The sequence below is a fragment of the Carcharodon carcharias genome, chromosome 10 (genome assembly GCF_017639515.1).
Source record: "Carcharodon carcharias isolate sCarCar2 chromosome 10, sCarCar2.pri, whole genome shotgun sequence".
Classification (NCBI taxonomy): domain Eukaryota; kingdom Metazoa; phylum Chordata; class Chondrichthyes; order Lamniformes; family Lamnidae; genus Carcharodon; species Carcharodon carcharias.
Genome location: NC_054476.1, coordinates 41,815,034 through 41,830,952, shown reverse-complemented (window position 1 = coordinate 41,830,952; position 15,919 = coordinate 41,815,034). Strand labels below are relative to the sequence as shown.

Genomic DNA, 15,919 nt, shown 5'->3' with positions numbered 1-15,919 from the left:
AACTGTAGGTACATCATTTTTGGTCTGTATATCCTGTGTGCCTTTGTGCTGTTCCCACCCTTGGTGGTCTCCTCTGTGGTTCTACTGTGGCTGAGAGTTGCCAAAACCACTCCCATTTTCCAGGGTATTATCGGAGCTTTCTAAAGCCTGCTGTTGCAAGTAAAGAGAAGGTCTGTCCCACACAAAGTCCTGACACAATGAATTAAGACACACAGATGTCTTGATCTAAACATTTTCAGGTGAATGTCCTACTAAACAGCGCCTTGAATGGCTTGTTCCCCATCTGTACTGCCCAATCTCCTGGGTGGGTCCTGTACTCAGCGATAGGCCAGCCATTTAGACTGAAAACTGCATTGGGATCCGATCTACATCACAGAATGCAGATGTGCATATCATAATGAGGCTCCCACTGGAAAGAAGTAGGGACCTGGGCAATCTTTTCAAGGCCCTATACAAAATGGTGACTGACATTTAGGAGTACCAACAGGGTTGTAACATCAAAACTGATTCTGAGGCCACTGCTACTTCATTTATCCCAGGGAAAAGTTTAAATCAACTCCAATGTGTTCTCCTAATGTTGTAGCTAGCATTCCTCCATCAACTAACACCATGAAGAACACATGGAGTATTCATTTATCTCAGTGCCAGCTGTGGGATCATGGTTTACGTAAATGGCCACTGCATTTACCTACGGAACAACAGCCACACAATATTAAACATTATATATGAAATGCTTTGGAGACAAAATAAGGCTCTGTATAAATGCAAGTATTTCTTTAAGTCTGAATCCTCTCACCACTCTATATGATTATAGCAAACACTAATAGTTCAGAGCTAAGTGCAGCTAATTGAATGTTTCAAAAAAATTGAATAAAATGTTGTGGCAAATAGGTTATTAGATTTGGACAGGAATTGGCTACAATAATAATTTTACCAGGTGTAGTTTTAATGATATCATATGCTAAAACATAATGTGTATGCTGGAAGCCACAAGTGTATTCAATACTAAGGTTTTTGAAATAATAAAGACTCATGATGCCTGTATCATAACTTAATTATATGGGTATTATATATTTCAGCCGAAGAGATTATTGGGCATGCAAGGAATCAAAATGTTACAAAGATAAGCAGTGTTATTAGGAAGAAATCATATCACTATGTTATTTAATTTAACATTGTTGGATAAGGTGGATACTGTAACATAGTGGTTGTGTTACTGGACTAGTATTCCAGAGACCTGGACCAATGGTCCAAGGACATGAGTTCAATTTGCCACTATGGCAGCTGGAGATTTTAAATTCCATTAGTTAAATAAATCTGGATTGTCATAAGTGAATGCAGGTTCATTCCAGTATCTAGTGGTGTTATAAAGCAGAAAGAAATGAATCTGCAGATCCCTCAAATCTCACCTTATCATCTGAGAGGTAGTAATTAATCTCTGAATTTAAAACTTTTCAGAGGGGAGGGGGTGTCAAAGATGGCTTTTCAGATAGCTTACTGTGTCACAGGTGTGATATTGAGCCACACAATTCAGAAAAGTCCTAGATCAATGTCTAATAACTTCTGACACACTGTCAGGAGAGTCAGTATATGGATTGGGTAAAGGGAAAAATCCCTGACGGGACTTCATTCCTGATATGCACACTCTACTAATTTGAAAATAAAACCGATAACACAGAGTTTGGAAGCAAAAGAAAGAAATTACCCTATAACATATTATGATGTCATTGGTTATTCATTACCAACATTCTTACCAAAGTGATGGAAACAGTGTACCATCAATTAGTATTACCGTAAAAAAAAGCTGTAAATTAAAACCACATTGAAAAGTCAAGGCCTATAGTGCAGGACACCACTAAAGCTGGAAAGAGTGAAAAAGGTGAGGCAAATCAAAAAGTATTGATTAGGCATTGAAAGCTTTTGCTTTAAAAAAATCTCAAGAATGCAGATAGGGAGAAAGACTTAGGAAGATAATGAGCTACGCAGCTGAGGTTCTGGGAAAAATCAGTTAGAGTAGAAGGCTGTTCCATGGATTTTGATTTCAATAATGTAGGATGCAGGAAAAAGGTACAGCATGTAGGACAGCATATTTGGACTTAAGAAGGAAGAAATGTTCAAAGAAACATCATAGTAGTTTTTAATAAATAAAGAAAAAAGAAGAAAGTCTGTGATGGAGAGAGAAATGTCGTAGGCGAGAGATGAGAGAGATATTGCTTATCAGATAACCAAGTTTTTGCTTGTATCCACAAAAGGTGAAAAAGTTACTAGAGGAGCCTCCAGGTTTAGACAGGGTGAGGATTTATAAATAGAATTATTTAGGAGGAAATAAGTATTTGGCATGACAGAAATAATCAGGGTGCTTGAGAGTAACTTTAGAAATGGAACCTCCATATGAAGTCAAGAGGAGATAGTGATACCAAGAATAAAGACAGATGAAGGAAAATGAAGAGTGGAGCCATCGCAGGTGGTACCTATTAGTCAAACTTGTGAGATACATGAAGAAACTATCTTTGATTGAAAAAAACAAGATTTTGGTTGATCCACTGATGGCCATGTGGGTCTGCACGGTGAAAGGACTGGTGATGTGTGATCTACAGAAAATATTGAATGTAGAGTGGAATCATCAGTGAGAAAGAGGATAAAGAGATCCTAAGAATAGTGAAGGTCATTCATATGAAGAATCTTAATGGCAGATTCACAGAGATTACAAGAGAGAGCTTTGGTAATGGAGCAGAAGGTGCAGCTGCTAGAAGGACAAAAGACTTGCAGTTGACATTCTTCAATAAAGTTGTGTTTAACAACTCAGATGGCAGTAATACATGAGTTACAAGGAAAGATGAAGTTGGCTCGGGATGCTTCAGACTGATCAAGGTGCCAGATATGATATGCATATTTTTTATATAAGAGGCTGTAAAACAACAGACATGACTGAACAGAGATGCAATACTAGATTGGACAGAAGGGGAAGAGCGAGCGATATGACCTTCCATGCCAACTAGAATAACATCAGTTACTTTGCTGGCACAAATAGAAGGGAGCGAAGAGTGAAAGCAGCTGTTGGACTAGAAAAAGGCAGCAACGAATTCTCAAAGGCTACCACACTCACTTGATCTGTAATGCCAAACAAAATGGAACTGGTTTACAAACTGTGATTTGTTTCCACCAAGAGGTAGATTTGGCAAGTGGTCAAGAGCTCACTGGATCAGAGATCTGAGTATCGGCTGATTGATAAGTTACTCAAGGCCATTCAGGATGACAAGGGATGCAGAATTAGTGCCAGCCTGATTAGCAGACGAAAATCAGCAGCACAGCCATTACTGAAAACTGATGTGAAAACTGAAGACAGCAAGAATTTTTTTTCAGTAGTGTTAATGGATTTGATTCTGCTTAATACAGGGTTGAAAGATTTTAGAAAGTCATCAAGATTAGGAGAGTGTTAGAGGAAACAGATAAAATGAAAGAGGTGAGGGAGAGATATTTTTAGTTGTGGAAACTAAACATTTGATGACTAAAATGAGCTAAGCTAAAACAGCAGGACATCATAATGGATACAACAACATTAATCCTGCCTTTGGATCAGAAGGTGTAAGAAGGGAATTAGAAATGTAGGAATCAGAAGGAAATTAAACTTTGGTTTTAACGATAAACCTCTGAGAGCAGCGTGACTGACACTGGAAAGGTTTGAGGAGACTCCACAAAGTCCACCCAAGTGCAAGTTAAGGTGGAGAGCAGAAGCTGTGGATCCGGCAGATATCGTTTTTTTGTCTCAGGGGTGTTGGTAAGTTACAGATCTTAATGTTGTACTTTACTGTTGTTCATGCTGTCAATGGAGAAATGATGCCAATAGACATCTCAGTATAGGGGAGTAATTGTGCCAGAGAATTTTAGTTATGGGGTAAGATCGGATAGGCTAGCAGCTGTTTTCTTTGGAACAGAGGGGATTGAGGGGAGACCTAATTGAAGTGTATAAAATTATGAAGGGTCTAGATAGAATGGATGAGTTGAGGAGTCCATAACCAGGGGGCATAGATTTAGGGTAAGAGGTAGGGGGTTTAGAGGGAATTCGAGGAGAAGCTCTTTAACCCAGAGGTGGTGGGGACCTGAAATTCACTGGGCAGAATTTTTCCCTCGTCAGGCAGGCTCAGCGCTGCTAGGGTGGGGCGGGAGGAGTGCGAGTGCGGGAGTGTGTGCATGCACAGCGGTGCATGCAGTCTGAGTTCCCTGAGGCACAGAGCTTTTTTTAACAGATTTTTTAACAAGATTTGTAACAGTAGAAACAAACATATTAAAAATAATGAAAACGTGTCCCTTCTGTCACAGGAGCAGGGACATGATAAATATAAGTGTTAAAAGCTTTAAAAAAAATTTTAAACACTGGTCGAAACCTCATGGATGATGTTTTGCCAAAAATGCAAAGGCCATTTGGCCTTTGCACCCGCCCACCAACCAAACGGTTGAATGGGGAGCGAAAAATTCCAGTCAGTTGGGTTCTTAAGGGCCTTAATTAGCTGCTTAATTAATAGCGGGTGCGGCTCCAACTCCTGCATGGACCCGCTGACCGAAATATTACATGCATGCGCGATGACTTCAGGATGTTCGCCCGACGTCATTGCGCATCGTTTTATGCTCATTCGGGTCGGGCACACACCTGCCCGATGAGCGAAAAATTCTGGCCACTGTCTCAATGGGTGGTTGAGACAGAAACCCTCATTTAAAAAGTACTTGGGTATGTACTTGAAGTGCCGTAACTACAAGATTACATCTCTAGAGCTAGAAAGTGGGATTAGGCTGGATGGCAACTTGTCAGCTGGCATGGACACAATGGGCCGAATAGCGTCCTTCTGTGCTGTGAATTTCTCTGAGTCTATGATTCTATGAAAAAAAGCAAGATGCTGCCATGACAATATGAATTTCACCCCGGCACTAAAGGAGGATATTGTGGCACCAATGTTGCAAAAGCATCAATAGTATACATAAAACAGAGAGTATGAGTACCCTCAATTGTTCAAACTTTTGCCCACCTTAGAAAGGTTATAATTACATTGCTTCTATATTTGAATGAAATGGCTTGCTATTTCAAGCCAGCGGGTAAATTGCTGTGTGGATATTTTTCTACAATACAGAACTGCGAGTAAATCATATGGTAAATTAAACCAGAATAGAACCAATTGATCCATGAACGATCAGGTTAGACTGAGCCCCATCAGTCTCCACAAAAATTATTACTGTCCTCTTCTATTCAAACAGTAATATTATACTCCTGTTGTTCATGGTCATTGCTGCTGCTGCCAACTATCAGAATTCAATTGATTCTTGAAAGGCAGTCTCTGCGAAGGGTGACACTTTCATTTGTCTTCTACAAACTGCCTTTCCAAACTGAGTAGAACCTTTGAAAACTGGAATAAGAATAACTGAAACTCACATTGAGAACTTCTATCCTCTTCTGAGTGGCTGTGGTTTATATTCTTTTACGTGAAAGACACAATGGAAAGAAAAATTAGTGAACTCTGGGTTTTGAAAAGCATGCTTTCCTCTTTCCCTCCAATTTGAAAGTCTCCTCAATGAGCTCTAGTAGTAGCTGTTGCATAAATGGGTCACAAGGACCAAGAAAATCCCACATTCCATTACAATTCACATTGAGTTAGCTGATCTCAACCAAGATAGTAGCAGGTGCATAACACAACAATTGGCCCCAATAACCCTGATCTATGTACTGAGGAAAGTTGCTCGAGCTCCTGTTCATGATCGCCAGTGACTTGCTGGATGTCAGGGTATCAGGCGAGCACAAGGTAAATTCAGCTCCCAGAACTCATAAGGCAGAAGTTTTAGCTCAGCAAGCTGGTGCGTGCCTGACCCGATCGTGTGAGATGGCGTCAGGCGAACATTCCGATGTCATCCTGCGCTCCCACATCATTGCATTCGGTGGGCATGTGCAAAAATTGGAAGCACACCTGCTGACAATTAAGAGGGCAATTAAGCCCATTAATAGAGCAATTGATTCCGATTTTTCGTGGTCCATCCAACCTTTTGGCCAGGCGGCCTTTACATTTTTCATGAAACCTCATCTACAGGTGGGATAAGATTTCCGTGATGAAATAAAACATAAATACATTTCTGTGGACAGCATTTTCATTAACTAAATTTTCAGGTGATTGATTATGATGCATGGACACTTTTTTTCGGCTTCTGAAACCTTTATTTTTGATTTTTCAGGTTTTTAGCTCCCTGAGGCAGCTCTCTGCATCATAATCAATCACCTGAAAATTTAGCTAATGAAAATGCTGTCCACAGAAATGTATTTATGTTTTATTTCTTCACAGAAATCTCATCCCGCCCTTGAGTGAGGCTTGATGAAAAATGCAAAGGCCGCCTGCCCGATTCACCCATCCGCCAACCATAATGTTGGACAGGCAATGAAAAATCGGTGTCAACTGCACCATTATGGGCTTAATTGCCCTTTTAATTGTCAATGGGCATGCTTCCCACTTTTGCATGCGCTCGCTGACCAAAATATTGTGCGAGCGCGGGATGACGTCGGGACATTCGCCTGACATCATCTTGTGCTATTTTACATCCGATCCGGTCAGGGGTGCGCCTGCCTGTGAGGTGTAAAATTCAGCCCAAAACCTTCAAAGATGGTTACATTTTCTGTTTTTGTATTCACAGGATGATGTACTGCAGGGATAATTTCTGGCTAGTATATTTTCGTTATGGATTTTTCAGTATTTGTTGTGGATGGTGGGGTTGGGAGTGGAGATAAGAAACTGAATTTCCATAGGTCATTACTAGCCTTTTCACATATGTCTGCTTCAATCAGGTAATTTCTGCGTAGTCAGGAAAGCAGCTTATTAGCCGTTCCAAAAACCAGAAGTAAGAAAACTGAATAGATGGGAGTGGGAGTTACATGTGCGAGATAGATTTCCTAATACCCTGGAAGCTGCAGGCTACTTGAATCTATATACACCTCAGATAGTTACCCTAACATAGTTCTCTTTCAATGAATGTGGGGCTCCAATTTGTTCTGGGCTAATGGTTGCACCACAATTGTGTGCAGAATCCATGAAGTTATGTCCTTCTGAACGTTTAGTATTTCCTTAAAAGCAAAATACTGCAGAAGCTGGAAATCTGAAACAAAAGCAGAAAATGCTGGAAAAACTCAGCAGATCTAACAGCATCTGTGGAGAGAAAAACAGGGGTAAAGTTTCGAGTCCGTATGACTCTTCTTCAGAGCTCTGAAGAAGAGTCATACGGACTCGAAACATTAACTCTGTTTTTCTCTCCATAGGTGCTGTTAGACTTGCTGAGTTTTTCCAGCATTTTCTGTTTTTGATTTAGTAGTTGCTGTCTAGTTTCAAACTCATCCACTAGCAATGCATTTTAAAATGCTGGATTCACATCTTTTAAAAGACAAGGGGCGGAATTTAACGTAGGTGAGAAGGTTTCAGCCCACCACTGGGAGAACTGGTGGGAAACCTGTGTCACCTCTCCAAGGGGCACCCAAAGCTATTTAAGTGCAATCAGGTACTTAAACAGGCCGCATCAGGTCTCCCCAAGTGGGTTAGAAATCTTGCCCCTGAGAGCAGCCGACCAATCAGAAACCAGCAGCTCTTCATTGCCAGAAGCACCACCGGGAGCAGTGACTGCTGCTGGCAATTCAGTGAGGCCTTTACCAGGTATCATCCCTGGAGATAAGTGAGTCTGGGCAGGCTGGGGGGTCATGGGGGAAGGATTGCCAGCAAAGGGGTGGAGGGGGTTTGAATGCAAGGGCGGGAAGTGACCATCACTGGGCATCCACCTTCTTGATGCTAGCTCCCTCCGACAGGCACTAAGTGCCTTTGAAAGAGGGACCCCTGCCGGGAGGCCGCTGGCAAACCCAAAAAAGTTTGCTGGGTGGCCTTCAGGATGCAGGGGAGACCTGTAAGATTTTGGAAGAATCCCTGAGTCACCACTAAATCCCGGTGGGCTCAGGGATAATGGCCTTTAAGCGGCTCAATAATGAGCCTAATTAGCCAGCAGCCTAATTAATAATTAATACTGCTCAAAATAACAACTTTAATCACATGGAACTTCCTTCAGGCTCAGATGACACCTAAATGGGTTTCAGATTTCCTTCAGTGGAAATGGGTAGCACGACCTCCCCCATGGTTACGCAGGCCCGCCTGCCACCTAGCCAGCTCAGGCAGGCTCCATTAAATTCCAGCCAAGGACACTCTCCAATTTTCATCTTCTGCAAGCCTACGATGAACAAACTGATAGTAAAAATTATGTGATTTTGTTTCAATATGATGGAAACTGCAACACAGCTGGAAAAAACACTTGTTCATCACCTAATATGTCATATTCTGACAGTTTACTTGGGCTTTAACAGAAAGAAGTCAAATCAAATCGGCAAATTAAAAGGAAAATTGTCCAAATGCTATCCAAAAGGTATAAATGACCTCCTCAGCATTTCTGGAGCAACAGTGTCATTCTTTCCCAACATCCTGCACTGAAAAGGTCTTAATGGCAAGGCTGAGGTGAGTTTGTGTGGATTGTGTAGGTGGTTAATCCTTTCCTGCCAAGAAGGCAAGCATCATTTCAGCTCATTTATCATGAATAACATTGCGATTTTCTGACCAAAATGACTGAGACTATCTGTACCAAAGCGAGCTCAGTGGCTGCAATATCTTCAGGTCTGATGTGAGAAACTGACCTTGATTGGTCTATGTAAACCTCTTGGCTACAAACAAAAGATTTAATTGCTACAGTTTCACTAATATCTAGGCCTAAATACAGTTAGGTATAAGACAAATATCAAAAGCATACATTTATGAGCTTGAGAAATGTAAGGACAAAATTCAATTTCTGGCTGGAGCCTCGCTAGATAGGACTTGACCTTATAATACCTTAAATCCATCTCCATCTAGCAAGGCTCCACAACAAAAGCAGAATCTCACTCAAGTGCTCCTATAAAACATGTTGTGTTGAGGCTATTAGATTGTTACAGGGAATCAATGGCTTAGTATTGGTATTGGCCAAAACTAAATGTTTTGATTTGAAGAATGGATTTTTTAAAATAAAAACTTATTAAGCCCTCATAATATGAGGGTGGATTTTAAATGCACTTTATGGATAAAAGTACCACTAGGGATACAGTAACAGCAACCAATATTGAGTGGTGAGTACTATGATCCCCTCCACCATGAACTCCATAATGAATGCTCAGCTCCCAAAAAAGATCTCCTGACTGCCTTTCTCCCTCTTATTTCAATGTTGCCCTAATGATTTTATTTGCACTTCAAATCAAAGCTTCTCAAACTTGAAAATTGTAAAATCAAAGTCTGCCCTGATGTCCATATTCCCAATGATGGAATCTTTGGGCTGGATTTTCAATCCTTGAGGCAGGTAACAGGAGTCGGGAAAATTTCAGGCTCAGCCTACCTGCCTTGGGAGAAAGCGCCAGGATAGGCTGGGTTTTCATTGTTGGGGGTGGGGGGCCATGGGTTCAGGCTGCAGTTGAGCAGCTTGACCCAGGAAAGAGTTCAGAGGCAGCCACAGAGGCTGTCAGGTGCCAAGGCTGTTTAAAAGGCCAGCCTTGGTTCTGTGGGACATCATCACAGTTATAATGAAAAAAGTAAGGCCCTCTTGTCCTCTCCCCCTCACATCCCACACACTCCCCATGCCCCATCCATGTCATCTCATGCCCTCCCACCCACCCTAAGGACCCTCACCCATCCCCATGCCAAGCTACGGTACTTCCATGCCCATTCACCCACTATATGCTGTATAGAACCAATTAATCCAATAGTGACAATAGGATGTATTAAAAAAAAGCTTCTTAAAAAAGTCATTCATTGATAACTTTCCACTTCCTTAAAAATAAGCTTCTTTTTATTTCTTGCCAAGAGGGACCATAGGGGCTTGGGACCATGAAAAGCCATAAGATGTAGGTAGGGGGGATGCCTTGCCACAGGGAGCATGAAGGGCCAGGAGGGCAGGTGGGGGGCATATCTTGGCATGAAAGGTATGAGGAGGACCTTTTGAATTTATCTTTCAAAAGGGTCCCTCATGCAAACTATGGTTCATGATGCCTCTGAGGTACTGTGAACCTCGACTCCATAAAAATTGCAGAGGACTAGGACATGCCTTTCCCCTCAAGTGAGTTGGTCAGGTTGGTAATGCAGGGTGTGGGCTTGTGACCCTAACCAGCCCCCACTCTTAAATGGCACTGGTGAAAATTGGAAACCTCAGGAATGGAGTTGGGAATCCCAGAATTGGGCCCCGGCTACCACTTTCACACTCCACAGAGTCTCCTCAACTCCATGAAACTCCAGCTCTTTAACTCAAAATACCATGGGGGGTAATTTAGACTTTAGTTGATAGTGTAAGAAGGGCAATATACATTTGCTTCAATGTAATTGAAAACCAGGTAGCTGAATCTATACTCCACATATCCAAAGTCAAAACTACCCCACCCAATCAGCCATAATGAAATAATGTAAACATAAGAAACTGTCGATGAAAGAACAGCATTCAATTCATCAAAGCCATTCTTTGCAGAGATCATGCACTTTATCAGATCTGCTGAGGAAAGTTGCTGCTAAGTTCCTCACTGTCCCAAAGAAGTAAACAAATCAATCAAATTTCCATGATAACTATCTAACCCTGTCTACTACATTACATATCCCAGGATGATTGAATTCTTCAACATGGCATCTCTAAGGTCCCAATAGTCGGTGACCGATGTGGTTCACTCATCCAAACGATGTGGATCATCTGTATGAACTTACAAACAACGAGAACTGATATTACACCGCATTCACCCAGACCACCAAAATCTTAGGTAAGAATGTTTGGGTGTTTCCAACATACAACAAGACTTAGGAATACAGCAAGGGCTTATCAAAGATTACATTTTCTTGTGTTAGAAGTAGAAACATAAATGGGAACTCTGAACCTTTGGCTTTAATGGCAATTGAAAGCCTTTAGTTAAATATTTGACTCAATTGTCTTTACCATTTAACAGCTGCTATATTTGAATGGTTCTGTTTGCTGCCAAGCTGCTTCTTTATAGGAAACAAATGTAGGGCCCGCTCACTGTGCACTGACATAATTGAGTTTAACGCTCTCTTCCAAAAACTGTGCTCTTGGAATTGTAGAGGTCAAATTGCCTCTCCAATCAGGCAATCAATATGTTGAGAAGGTAAAAGAAGCTGCCAGGACCTGTTAGAAGTAAATCCGATTAGCAAACACAGATTGTTCTCTCCTCACTACCCGGGGATACATTACCAGTAGAGCTTTAGCATACTCTAAAAGTTTGAGCTTACACGTAATGGCAACAGTGTTTTTCAAATCAATTTTGACCCTCCTCCTGAAAGCATTCATTCATGTATATTCTGGCATTTCACTGGTACCTCACCCAAGCAACCATTTTTCAGGTCTAGACCCAGATAGGGAGATTATTAAGCCATGGGGCGGAATTTTATTGCTGGCAGAATTTTATGGTCCTGCTGAAGTCAATGGACTTTTGAACGACTCGCCACATTTTACGGCCCTGCCCCCATTGCGACGGGCCATACAATTCCGCCCACGGGTGTATGAAGAGGCACCACAGCCAAGTCTCATCATTTTCCTCACCCCATGTCCTCACATGTGCACAGTGTAGCAGAGTGTATCAGGAGTGGGTCCTCTGACTGATTTTCTTTCTCCCCAACTAGGCCAGGGGCACTGAGTTCAAATATCCCATCCATGCTGCCGCTCCAGCCAAGTTCAGCTAATCCAGCACAGAGTAGGGATCAATCCATCTCAGCCTATGTGACTTGGTACTTCACCATGCAGCGTATTTATCCACTTAGCCACGTACTTTATATGCCATAAGCCCGAGGCACTGATTTGTGGTTAAATCCAGTGCCTGTATTGTAATGCAGTTGGATCATAAACGAAGGTTTCATTATAACATTATGGGGTTGTGGTCCTTTTCCAAAGTAGAATTGGAAAAAACAACAGAAACAATGAAGAGGACGTTCAATTAAAAGTGATGCATTCTGGAAGATGAACATATTGTACAGGATACTGCACAAAGGAAGATCACATGTAAAAGATGAATGTTGCTTAATGCAACTTCAGTAGAGGATATAAACACCTGTTCAAAGGAAAGGAAGTAAGAAGAATTGAATGCTGAGATACAGATTCTAGGCATCGGAATCTTCTCCCTCCAGAAGTCAGTGCCTTTTTTAGCTTTTGACTTAATAAGCTAAATTCCAAAGTGGAATTCTGGTACGTTTGTTCCAGAAGGCAAAGTTGCTTTTCTTTAAAACATTCAAAATCACTATCCATACAATGAAGTACAAAGACTACTAACCAGAGCAAAAACCCTTACATTTATGCCACAGAATCTTTCATGCTGTGCCACTATAGTGTAGTAATACTCAGCCCTTAATGCTTTGCAAGTGATCCACATGTCAGAGTGCAACCCAACAAGCCAGACTTCAGAGGAAATATTCCTGTTTCTTCCTGTGACCAGGCACTTAGAGCCAGGGCTACCATTTTCCCAAATGAGCAATGTGTCAATTACAGATCAATTTCTAGAATTCAAAAGTCAACCAATGATCTGTGAATGATTAGTAATCACTGGTGTTACTTAGCTCAAATTAACTTTGGGGACACCGGTAAATAAATTACTTTGATAAGAATATTACTTACAGATATGGTAAGAGGCGATCCAGATAAACCAATCCCAGTTAGTGAGAAGAAGTGGTGGTTGGAAAAATAGTGCACCAGATTCATTGGGGCCAATAAGTACACAAGAGTAGCTGGCATGAGTGAGCTCCCATGACATCCTTCTCACATGATTTATTTTCCCGTGTATTGCTCCTCCCAAGTTGTCTACTGTTTATACCACTTGAGGTTTTATTTTGTTTTTTGGAATAGTTTTTGGAATCAGTGGTCCACTGGTTTACTCCAGAACATGTGGGATTATTAAAAACTCAAAAACAAGAACAAATGTGCTTACTCTGTTTATTATCTGTGGATATAACAATAAATTATGGGCTCAACTTTCTGCCCATTGAGAATGAACAGACAGAAAACCCAGCTCTAAATACCTATCTATAGGAATAAGTTAAAAGTAAATTTATACTGTAGCAGTACAATACTGAGACTGATAATTCCAGACTCAGTTTCAGCCAGCAATACCTTCTTTACACTGCCTGACTCCAGCTGTAGTTCTCCTGCCGTTAAACAAACCCCATCAATTTTTAAGCTAGTTTTGACAATATACTGGAGTTAAGCTCCATGTAGTGCCAAACCCAAGTCTGCGCTAGAGGGTGTTTAGCTATTGAACCTCAGAGTCAGTAAATAGTGCTGAGGTACAGATAAGGAATAATGTAATTGAATATCGGAGAAGTTCATGGAGCTGAATGGCCTCCTCCTGTCCCTGTCATCTTTTAGATTTTTTACTGTGTCGCTTCAGTATCTAGATATTCAAAGCGACATGTCGTCCATTCTCCCAGATGCCTTTCTAAGTTTTTCTATGACAATACGGTTTCATTCACCACACACGTATGATGCATATGTTCTCAACCAATGTGGAAGCCCCTACATTTCTCAATGCTACCTTTCATATGTTATTTAACTGCCTGTTTGCATTACTGATTTAAATCTTGTGAATCTTTTGCTGTATTATTTGTTTCTATGCTCTCTCTAAGTTAGTGCCTTCAGCAAGTTTATACTTGATATTGATATGCAAGTTGAAAAAAGACATTTTGTCGAAGCTTTTTGTCTTGCACGCATCAGGACAATCGCAAGAATACTAATGTCAGGGGAGGCAACAACTTTATACTGTATGAGAAGAGAGTGCTGATTGGTTGGCAAGTAGACTCTGATTGGTAGAAGAGTTGCCATGGAGAATGCACCAGTTAATAGTGACTGACAGTTAACTGCCAAGCATTGTTTGAAATTTTAAAACCAGGTAGCTTGACACTGATTGGTAGCTTGACCATGGCAATGCCTCTACCAATCAGGGTCCATATGTCAACCAATTGGCACTTTCTTCTTATACAGTATAAAGTTGTTGCTTCACCTGACATTGCTATTCTTGTGATTGTCCTGATGAATGCAAGATGAAAATCTTTGACAAAATGTCTTTTTTCAGCAATACTCAAGTTCTGCATTTCCAAATGTCAATCCGATATGCAAGTTGTTAGTGTGGATTAGAAGTAACAATCACCCACTTCCCCTGATCTGATAAAATGGGTGATATTGTCCATTGTACACCTAGATTTTCATTGCCTTTGACGTTAAATTGAAAGATATGTATAACGGATAGCCCATCCGTTATCGCTCCTTTTATATAATCAAAGTCAAAATTACCTCCCCATGACTACTTTCTTAATGCTGAATTTTTAACCAGATTTGAATCTAGACCTACATTCTATCCTATATTTCTCTAACTTTTAGTTTCATTGCAAGTCTTTCATGTGCAACTTTTGTCAAAAGTGTTCTGAAAGCAAAATACACCATTTAGTGATTTACGCTTTCAGCTTTATCTGTGAACTCCTCAGGTTTTCCCCTTCTAAATCCATGCTGCTTGCTTCCAATTAAGTTATTGCTCTACAGGTACTACTTCATCCTATCCCTTGGAATAGTTTCCATTGTTCTATTGGGATTGATGGTAGCCTAATGGGTGTGATGTCTGTATCTAATTTGTATCAATGATAGTGTAAATGAGAAATGTCAGCAAAATAACATTTGGTGTAGCCTAAGGCTGCTAGTACTTACAAAATTAATTCCACTGAGCCAACGTGAAAGACATTTTCTAAGAGATTTTTGATTCATGCACAAAATTTTTTTCTGCAACGTAGCACTTCACACCTCAAAAAGCACAACAGGAGTGGATCAGACCAGGCAGGCATTCCATACAAGGTAACTTTGCACTTCATACAGAATTGAAAAACAAAAGGAGTTTAAAATTGGCTCTACCAAAAATTCAACCTGCTCTCCCTAGTACGTTTGATCAGGATTTAAAGGCAGTAAATTTATAATCATAGGGACCATAACAGAAGTTATTGTAGCAATGGCAATGTTCTTGTTTACAATAAGTATGTGCATTTGTTGGTGCTGGTCTTGCAGTTCCTCATTAATGCCCAAGCACCCCTTCCTGATAGCAGGCAGTGGCCTATAAATTTTCTTTTTTGCCTCTTTAAGAACCTCACGATAAAGACAATCTGGCCCATTCTGTTTGTTAGTCTTTAGTCCCTTTAATTAATATTAAGTGTTTCTTACCATGCTAACTTCAAAATCTTCTACGCTACTTAAAACTCCTTTGTGATGTAAAAAAAACTCACTTCCCTATAATCCTTCCAAAGACCAACATCTGGGTCCCAACAACTATGTCCAGATGGCATAAAGATGTTTTGTGCAACTGTTCCTGCTTATATATTGCACAAGATCCATGCTTGTTGTGTCAATCCCCCAACGTACCATCTTACGCAACTAGCTGTGACCCAGAAGTAAACTTGCTGCAAATCGTTAAGATTGATATCCAGAAGACCTAGTGAAAATGGATCTTTCCAACTGCTGGCAATGGTGAATCCAAGCAAGATTCCTTGTTGCAATTGCTGCACGAGATCTGTAGGAGAGAAGCCAATGGCACTAGCATGGGCCTTAGCTCAATATAAAAACAACTGTGTTATAATGAGCAGCATACCGATGAGGATGGGATACAATAGAAAGCTTTATAATAAGTGTGGGTTATGTAACAGAGAGAGAGGTCTAAATTTTTCAGTTGTTTTTAAAATTGAGAGTAATTCCTGGGGTCATAGAATCTTACAAGACTGAAGGAGATCATTCGTTCCCTTGTGACTGTGCAGTCTCTTTGAAAGAGCCATCCAATTAGACCCATTACCCTTTTCTTTCCCCATAGTTCTGTAATTTTCTCTCC

The 15,919-nt window shown here is 40.8% G+C and overlaps 1 protein-coding gene across 7 annotated transcripts in view; it reads right to left on the bottom strand.

Moving 5' to 3' along the window:
• The window catches only part of sox6 (SRY-box transcription factor 6), a 724,678-nt gene that overhangs the window by 626,943 nt on the left and 81,816 nt on the right, over positions 1 to 15,919 (bottom strand). Inside the window, exon 1 of one of the 7 annotated variants that reach the window (XM_041197603.1) lies at positions 5,423 to 5,446. The exons of the other annotated variants lie outside the window; for them this stretch is intronic. The gene's annotated coding sequence lies outside the window, so the exon portion shown is untranslated. Of the gene's footprint in view, positions 1 to 5,422; positions 5,447 to 15,919 lie in introns of those variants that run through there. 7 annotated transcript variants of the gene reach the window in all.